At 33.9% G+C, this 8322-nt stretch overlaps 1 long non-coding RNA gene across 7 annotated transcripts; it reads left to right on the top strand.

The window, feature by feature from the left end:
• Nucleotides 1-1258: 1258 nt before the first annotated feature.
• Nucleotides 1259-7938, top strand: LOC132641534 (uncharacterized). 7 transcript variants are annotated; one of them, XR_009582872.1, is made up of 9 exons: nt 1259-1533; nt 1726-1804; nt 2170-3015; nt 3133-3716; nt 3837-4037; nt 4694-4765; nt 5663-5713; nt 6875-6946; nt 7473-7938. It is a non-coding gene; the product is annotated as an uncharacterized LOC132641534 (long non-coding RNA). The 7 variants fall into 7 exon arrangements; XR_009582876.1 differs by having other exon boundaries at nt 1260-1533; nt 2170-3272; nt 3550-3716; XR_009582874.1 differs by having other exon boundaries at nt 1260-1542; nt 2170-3716.
• Nucleotides 7939-8322: the final 384 nt, after the last annotated feature.

Raw genomic sequence — 8322 nt, 5'->3', positions numbered from 1 at the left:
GCCAGTGATCCACTCAACCAGAAGCTTAGAATCACTTTCTATTTCCAGTATACCTCCTCAATTATTTATAAACTATTCTATTCCGGTGTTCAACGCCATTGCCTCAGCCATATTGTTAGTAATATTACCGAGAGGCATAGCATAGGCAATAAGAATATTGCCCCTTTGATCCCGTATTAATCCACCCCCTCCACTGGGACCTGGGTTCCCTTTTGAGCATCCATCTGAGTTCAGTTTTAGGGTCCCAGGTCCAGGGAAATTCCATTTAACAGCAGTTGTTTTGAAGAGGGGATTTGCTTGTTCAGTGATTTTCATGAAATTGCTCCAGTGCATGAAAGGATTGATTGTATTGAATTGCTTGTGGACCAATAGTGATAAGTGTTGGTTATTACTCTAGCCTTGGACATTACTTTACTATAACAATCATGTATTTCGCAGAACCGATTTTTCATGTTAGGTTATATTATATGTTTTTTATATCATTTCGCTACAACAATTAAATAATATCGGAACAAACGATGTTGTTAAAGAGAGGTTTGACTATATTATTTTTCTACTTGTTTCTATATTTTGTTAAATATACAAACTAATCTGTTGTTCGCTGATTGCATTAGGTTCGGTTCAAATTTTGGGCTGTTCTATTTTGGCTTTTTGCTCCCTTTTGTTTTTTTTTCTTTTTAAAGTTATAATAAAATATAATGACAAAAAATATGTAACTAACTAACTTTAGACTGATAAAAAAATAGAAAAGTTAAATAGTTAATCCTAAATAAAATATAACTAAGAGAAATATACTAATATCACTAGCTGATTTTTTAAAATCTAAATGAAAAAAAAAACATATCTTTTTTGTAAATTTTCTTTTCTTTTGAAAAATAAAAGATGAAACATATCCTAAAATGTGACTCTATTTTTATAGTTTTCAATTTTTAGAAGTAAAACTTACTAACAATGAAATGAAACTAAACTATTTAATCGAGACCTAAAGGGGATATTTAAAAGCTAGAATTTTAAAAACTTAAATTCGATAAAAAAAATTTAGGTATTCACAACTTTTAATCAAAGCATTCATTCACTGGCTTGTATAGCCACTTGTCAACAAAACCGACGCCGAAGTCAATAATGATTTTTAATTTAATTTATTTAAACTATTAATAAGTGAAGCCTCTTGGTACGACGAAGGGTAAAATAATAATTACGAATGAGTCCATCCATGTTCCAACGTTTAAACACGTGTCCCACTATTTCTGTTGGCTGTTGCTCCCACTTTGTTTCTTCCTTGTGTGTAGTAGTATTTTGTTGCTCTTCTTCTCTCATTTACACCGTGTTTTTTCCTTCCTATTTCATGTTAGTTTCTTATTTTGCTCGATATAATTTTTATGCTAATTGTTGATGATGAATATTTGCCCTCTCTATCACTTATATTCTCTTGCTCGACTCTTCTTCTTCTGAAATGGCAATGGTGAAGAAAAAGGCACAATAATCTCTGTGTGATTTGGCAAGCAAGTTCTTCTAATTTCTTCTGCTTTCCAAGTATGAGTTGTATGTTTTGGTGTGCTTTTTCTGCAAACTCTTCTTATTTGATGTTGTTGGGTGTCTGTTAGTGTGATATTTTTTTTGCTTATTATTGTTAGCTTTTGCCTATTGCATGTTTGGAATTTTATTGATTTGCTCATGCATGTTTGGAATTGTTGGCTAAAATTTTTATCCTCATTGATATTGAAGATATACATTGCTGTTGTGACAAATTGTTCGATGATATGACGGACCCGAGAACCACTACAACTTGATTTCGGCGTTTCCGGTGAGTTCTATTTGAATTTTCTTTTCTACTCTTGATTGGTATATCGAAAAGCTTGCACATGCATGCACCAGTAGTTTGGGAGTTCCAAATTTCTCGATTTGAGCTCCAATTTTTTTTTTTTTGAGTTCCAAAATGTCTCACTATGTGCTTTATTTCAGTCTGTTCTGCTAAGTTTTCCTCTCTGATTGCTTTTCTCATTGCACCTAAGCGGGGAGATTGTTAGTGGGTATCTGGTAGTTTCTTTGTACCTTTGGATAACTTGTTGGATTTCACATGCATATGGTCCAATTTGCACATTGATGCATTGAGGGTGTTCGATAATATGCCTAAATCAACTATTTTCTTAATAACTTCTTTTTTGACAGGTTCTCTACAACATATTGATCTATCTTTCAGCAATTTCAGAGGTGAGATGTGCTTTTCAGTTGTAAATTAAGTCATGCAATGATGAATTGTCATCTGTTAGTATACAATGTCAATCATCAAGATGGTAACTTTTACCCACGAACCAATCTTGGACTATATTATGAAGGTGAGCTATAATGTCTATGTAATTTGGCAACTTTCTATTTCCATCTGTTAGGACTGATCTATTTTTAGGGTGTGTTTCATTTTCAGTCTCTTGGTCTAGATTGTTGCTTTGCCCCTTCAATGGGAAGATCAGTTGAGGTTACTACAGGTCCAGGAATGAGCCACACCTTAATTAACTTAACTGAAAGTGATAGACTAGGTATACTATCTGAAGTAAGTGCTGCCTTCCCCAATCTTAGATGCAATATGGTGAATGCTGAAGTGTCGAACTTTAACACCTGAGTAGAAGCTATATCGCAAGTTACTGATGAGAAAAATGGGGTTACAATTTTGGACCCTGAAAAGTTGTTTATGATCTAGCAACTTTTTTGCACTGTTCTTAGAAGTAGTAAAAATCAAGAGATGTCATACTTTGCTATATCATGGGGCCACCCAGACTGAGAGAAGGCTTAACCAGTAGATGTTTGTAGACGCGGACTATTAACATGCGATAAGTGAAAATCAGACATGAAGAAAGGCCAAATATGTTGTTAATTGGCACGACAATGACTACTCAGTAGTGATAATTCGGTGCAAGAGTAGCCTAAAACTTCTATTTTGTATGATCAATACTTTGGGAGTTATGCAGCATGTTGGTTTTCCATAGTAATGTCGATGTTGAAGGACCAAAAGATTAAGAGGTACTATATTTTCTTATGTATTTCAGAAATTTTACATTGTTTATAGCTTTACATCTAACTAGAACTTGTTCTATACATATATTTGTGGACTCTATGATAATCTTTGTTACGTTCAAGGAATACTACATAAGGCATCTTGATGAATCACCTGCAAAATCAAGATGCAGGAAGACAAGTAGCCTTTCAATGTCTTGAAGCAACAATTGAAAGAAGCGTTTCCAAGATTAGCACTTTGATTTACCGTTTTTGACATATAGGTATAATTTTTCAGCTCTAGCTCGCTCTTTCAAGTAATTCACTTAAGTATTGACCAGTAAATAGATGCAATAGGAAAAAGGAGAAGAGGGGGCAAAAAGAGGATGTAATGCACTGGTTTCAACCTTTTCTTTTTTGTTTTGTCTATTTACATTAACTTCTGTTCCAGGGGATTCTTATTCCTGTTGGAGATGTTGGTGCACGTTGAAATCTCTTTCTTCATGTTTTCTTGGTTAAATTTGTACATGGATGTAGTTAATTCGTAAATTTTTTCAATAGAAGCACACTGAATGGCCATCCGGAACAAAATTGTAAGAAACAAAAAAGGAAGAATTTTGATGCAGCAAATTTGTTTGACGATAAACTTGAAACAACTGAACAAATATTTTATCCAATTTTACCAGTTGTTCCACAAAATAACCATTTATCATGCAGAAACTCCAAAGGTACATTGCTTACTTCCAGTAGAAAATTATTGAAAATTATTTTATGCATTATGTATTGTCAATTCACTATGAATCGAAAGCTAATTACTGACTCAGTTCAAAATTACTACTTTTTGGTAGATAATTAAATGGGAGCTGACTTGACAAGAGGACCCATGAAGAAATAAGATAGCCATACATGGCTTTAGTGAGATGAACACCATGCCAGTTAACGTGTTGAGAAGGTCAGGACAAGAGCTTGCAGAAGGAGAACCCATGTGTTGAATCCGTCAAAGTCAATATTTGCTCCATGTTGGTTTCAATTCTGCGTTTTATACGGAGGTACGTAGTTTGTGATAACATTGAGAGAGTATTTAATTATGATCGCATTACTAATGTCGCACTGTTGTTAAACCAATAGGCTTATAAAGCCTTACCTTATCCAACAACAAAATAATACCAATAGGCTTATACTGGATTAAAATGGAATCTCCGAAACTGTTATATCCCGTATTTTTGCGTATTCGGGAAAATTGGAAATAATTTTGGCTTGTAAGGAATAAGGTAATAATTGATTTTATTTAACACATGAGTTGTTTATGGAAGAATATTAATATGGAAGTGTTGAGGAAGGCTAAGGGCAAAATTGGAATTTCGGAAATTAGTTTCGGGAATTACAAAATGTGATCCATAAGTCATTGGGCTCAAAAAAATTGGATGGAAATTAAGGCCCAATTAAGAGGGGGTGGCCGTCCATGTATAGGCCAAGCCCACCAAGAATTTAATTAAATTCCCATGTGCCAAATTAATATAAAGGGGTCTTTATCTATTAGAAGATTCAAGAAACTAAGTGAAGGAGAAAAACAAGAACAAGAAGAGCCATAGTTGAAGGCCATTCGGCCATAAGCTCTCAAAAATCACCCCTCAAAATCTTGCTTCAAAAATTATTGTCTTGTGATAATCCTACTAATTTAAGGGTCATTTACAACTTGGTGTAGTTATTTTGGAAGAAAGGGCACTTGTTTCATCAAGTTGACAGCTTGGTCAAGTGAAGAAGATTGGAGAAAAAGGTAAGAATCAATTCCTTTTTATTATGTTATGAAGGTTTGTTTGTGTTGTAGTATGTAGAAATGAGTAGAAATTATGGAAATATGGAAGTTTGCAAAGTGGGTGTGTATGTAAGTATGTAGCCGTGTGTGTATGCTATGTTGTATACATATGATGAGTTGAATTTTATGTTGTATTCTAGTTGTAGTTGTAGTGGACTTTATATTGGAAAATGAAAGTTGAATGAATTTGGTTGAAGTGAAAATGGAGTGTTGGTCGTGTGGTGCATAGTGAAGAAATGGGAATGAATTAAATTTGTTTAGTGTGTTAGTTGTGTTGTTGTGATCCTTATAACGTAAATGAAGGTTAAATGGTTTAAGTTGGTATTGGAATGGAATGTAGAAGGTTATGTCATTTTAGAATGATTTTATGATATTATGGAAATGAAGTTGTTAAGGTGCAAATTATAATTATTGTTGATGAAATTGGAAGATGGAAATATGTTATGAGTATGTATGTTGAAGATTAGAAGTTTCGGATGAATTATGATTTTGGTAGAAAATCTGTATATTTTGTATATTTTGTGAATAGTTTGTAAAATGATATGAATGTTTCCGAATTGTATTGGAGTGATCTTGATTAGTAAATGAATATGAGAATGTTGGTATTGAATTGAAAATGTGAAGTTGGAATGAAAGATATTGCACTATGTTGGAAAGAAGACTAGTTATGCTATATTGTGTTTTGTAATGATTGTTGGTGTTGTTGGTGTTGTTGTTGAATTATTTTGGTCGAGTTAAATTCTCGGGGATGCTATATGTATAGGGGAGATGCTGCCCAAATTTCTGTAGACAACTATGAATTAAGATTGAATTCTTGAAGCCTTATGTTTAATATTTGGTAAATGTGACCAATTGTAGAGTTTGGACGAAACGGGATTTGAATTTGGACTAGCGTAAAGGGCGAAAAAGGTATGTAAAGCTGTCCCTTTCCTTCTCTTGGCATGTCCTAGGTGTACTAGGGTTGGAATTGAGCCTCGGAAAGTATTCTATTCATAGAAACTCGAGATTGAAAATGTCCTCTTTCCATTCAATAGAATTGAATCCTAATTGTATGTTTTGTTGAAAGAATTGTGTAAGCTTTTACAAATTGCCTAGAAAGTTAGGGAATGTCCCTAGGACCTCCATGGATGACTCTATAGACCTAATATACGTAATTTGCGCCCATCGCTTCATTTGATCCGAGGTGGGCCCACTATTCCCGACTTGTCTCTTATTGTACTAATGTCTTATTTCCAAGCCATGTAAAATGAAACGTTTAACTATCCTTCTAGCTACTAAAGGACAACTGTTTTAATAGATCCCGTGAGTCTTGTAAACTATTTTGGAATATGGAAGCGACCTCAGAAAGATTATTTCTCCGTAACTTATTATGACATCCGAAATACACTTACTATGATTCTGTCCGATTTCATTATTTCGATTTGTCATTCGACATGTCTTATTGAGTCTCTGGAAATATATGGTATTTTATATTGCATTTAGTTTCTCACTACTCCACTCGTGGATGCCTCAATGTTTCCCTCACTGAGCCCGGGCCAGGATGTTATAACCCGTATTTTCGAGTATTCGGGAAAATTGGAAATAATTTTGGCTTGTAAGGAATAAGGTAATAATTGATTTTATTTAACACATGAGTTGTTTATGAAAGAATATTAATATGGAAGTGTTGAGGAGGGCTAGGGGCAAAATTGAAATTTCGGAAATTAGTTTCTGGAATTACGAAAATAGGCCTAAATTAATTGGGCTAGAATGGTTCAAACAAAAGAAGAAAAATGAGGCCCAAAAAGGGGCATGGGTGGCCGGCCATATGGCTAGCCTAACCCATGGCCCTTTAATATTTTTCCCATGTGAATAATTGGATAAAGGATATTATTTATAGAAGCTTCAAGACATAAGGAGAAAGAGAACAACAACAAAAAAAAAAAAAAAAAAAAAAGGAGAAGGCATTCGGCCTTACCCCCCCCCCCCCCCCCCCCCCCCCCCTCATTTTATCCCCTTGAAATTTTGTTCCAAAAATTATTTTCTTGTGGTATTTCTACTAATTCAAGGACCCTCTACAACGTGGTGTAGTTATTTCGGAAGATAGAGCCTTTGTTTCATCCATTTAACAAGTTGGTCAAGTGAAGAAGATAGGAGAAAAAGGTAAGAATTAATTCCCTTTTATTATGTTATGAAGGTTTGTTTGTGTTGTAGTAAGTGGGAATGAGTAGAATTTATGAAAATATGGAAGTTTGCAAAGTGGGTGTATATGTGTGTGTGTGGCCGTGTGCATATGTTGTCACATAGGCAAGATGAGTTAAATTTTATGTAGTATTCTAAAATTCAAATCCGACTTACCAATAATCCTACGAGTCCACATCTATGCTTAGATTTTCACTTATAGTCCATTTAGTACATCAAGTTTATAATCTAGGACTTAGGCCTAAAATCTCAATTTTCACTGTTAATTTCATATTTTAATGATTAATCTTCAACTAAAATAATGTATAATCATCATTGCCTTGAAGTTCTACGAAGTTTTCAATTCAAAATCCTTCCATTCTCATACCTAGGTTCGTCCAAAGTTGGGAAAAATAGCTGTTGTTCATGAAAAAATAATCTTTTATATCTCATGTTTTTTTATTTATTTTTATTTTTTATAATTGCGACCTTACTTCTGTAATTATAGACTAGGCCCAAGGCATCGTTGCTTAGAGCACTGCGAATGCGAGGGCTTATCGGTCAACACAATACCGTGATTGCAATCCCGAATCTATGTTAGCGGAAGCCAAATGTCGAATCAATTTTTGTTGTTGGCTTTAGTGTATACATGTAAAAGATTTGTGTTGTTGGCTTCAAACTTTGTTGTCTATTGTCATTTCAAGAGTAATCACACTCGTCTCTTTGTTTGCTCATGCAACTTCTGATTATTATTTATTTCTTTCTTTCTTGCTTTTTTTTTTTTTTTTTTTTTTTTTGTCTTAGATGTCCACTAATTTGTATGAAAATAAAAAGGAACCCCCAACATTTTGCCTAGTCAATTGGTTTGATCAAACAAGGGTCAATTACAAAAAGAATTGCTAAGTTGCCCAATTCCAATAGAAATTTAGGCCATCCCATATTATTATAATTGATCGCTTTGATGTGATCATATATTTTTTTTTACAAATAGGCGGTTCCCCACCCCCTCATATTAAGCCATAATCAAAAGAGAAATTTTTCAAAGTCCAACTTTGCCCCTTATAGTCTTTGATCTTTATCCAATTACCACATTGTTAAAAACTTTGTACACCATGGATGGTACTGGCATTTTAAAGTGCACTATTAAAAGAAGTTTCTAAATTTGAAAAGGCAATAGTGACCAAAGACGAATTCAAAATTTAATCTAATCATATGCACTCCCTCGGTCCTAATTTAAGTGTCTTAGTTTGACTAGGCACAAAGTTTAAGAAAAAACACAAAGTGTAAGAAAAAAATAGACTTTTGAATCTTCTGGTCCTAAAATAAAGATGTGTATAATGTACTAAACGGTCCTTCGA

The sequence above is a fragment of the Lycium barbarum genome, chromosome 5 (genome assembly GCF_019175385.1).
Source record: "Lycium barbarum isolate Lr01 chromosome 5, ASM1917538v2, whole genome shotgun sequence".
NCBI classification, from domain to species: domain Eukaryota; kingdom Viridiplantae; phylum Streptophyta; class Magnoliopsida; order Solanales; family Solanaceae; genus Lycium; species Lycium barbarum.
Note: the sequence above shows the minus strand (reverse complement) of the source record. Positions and strands in the feature narration are given on the sequence as shown.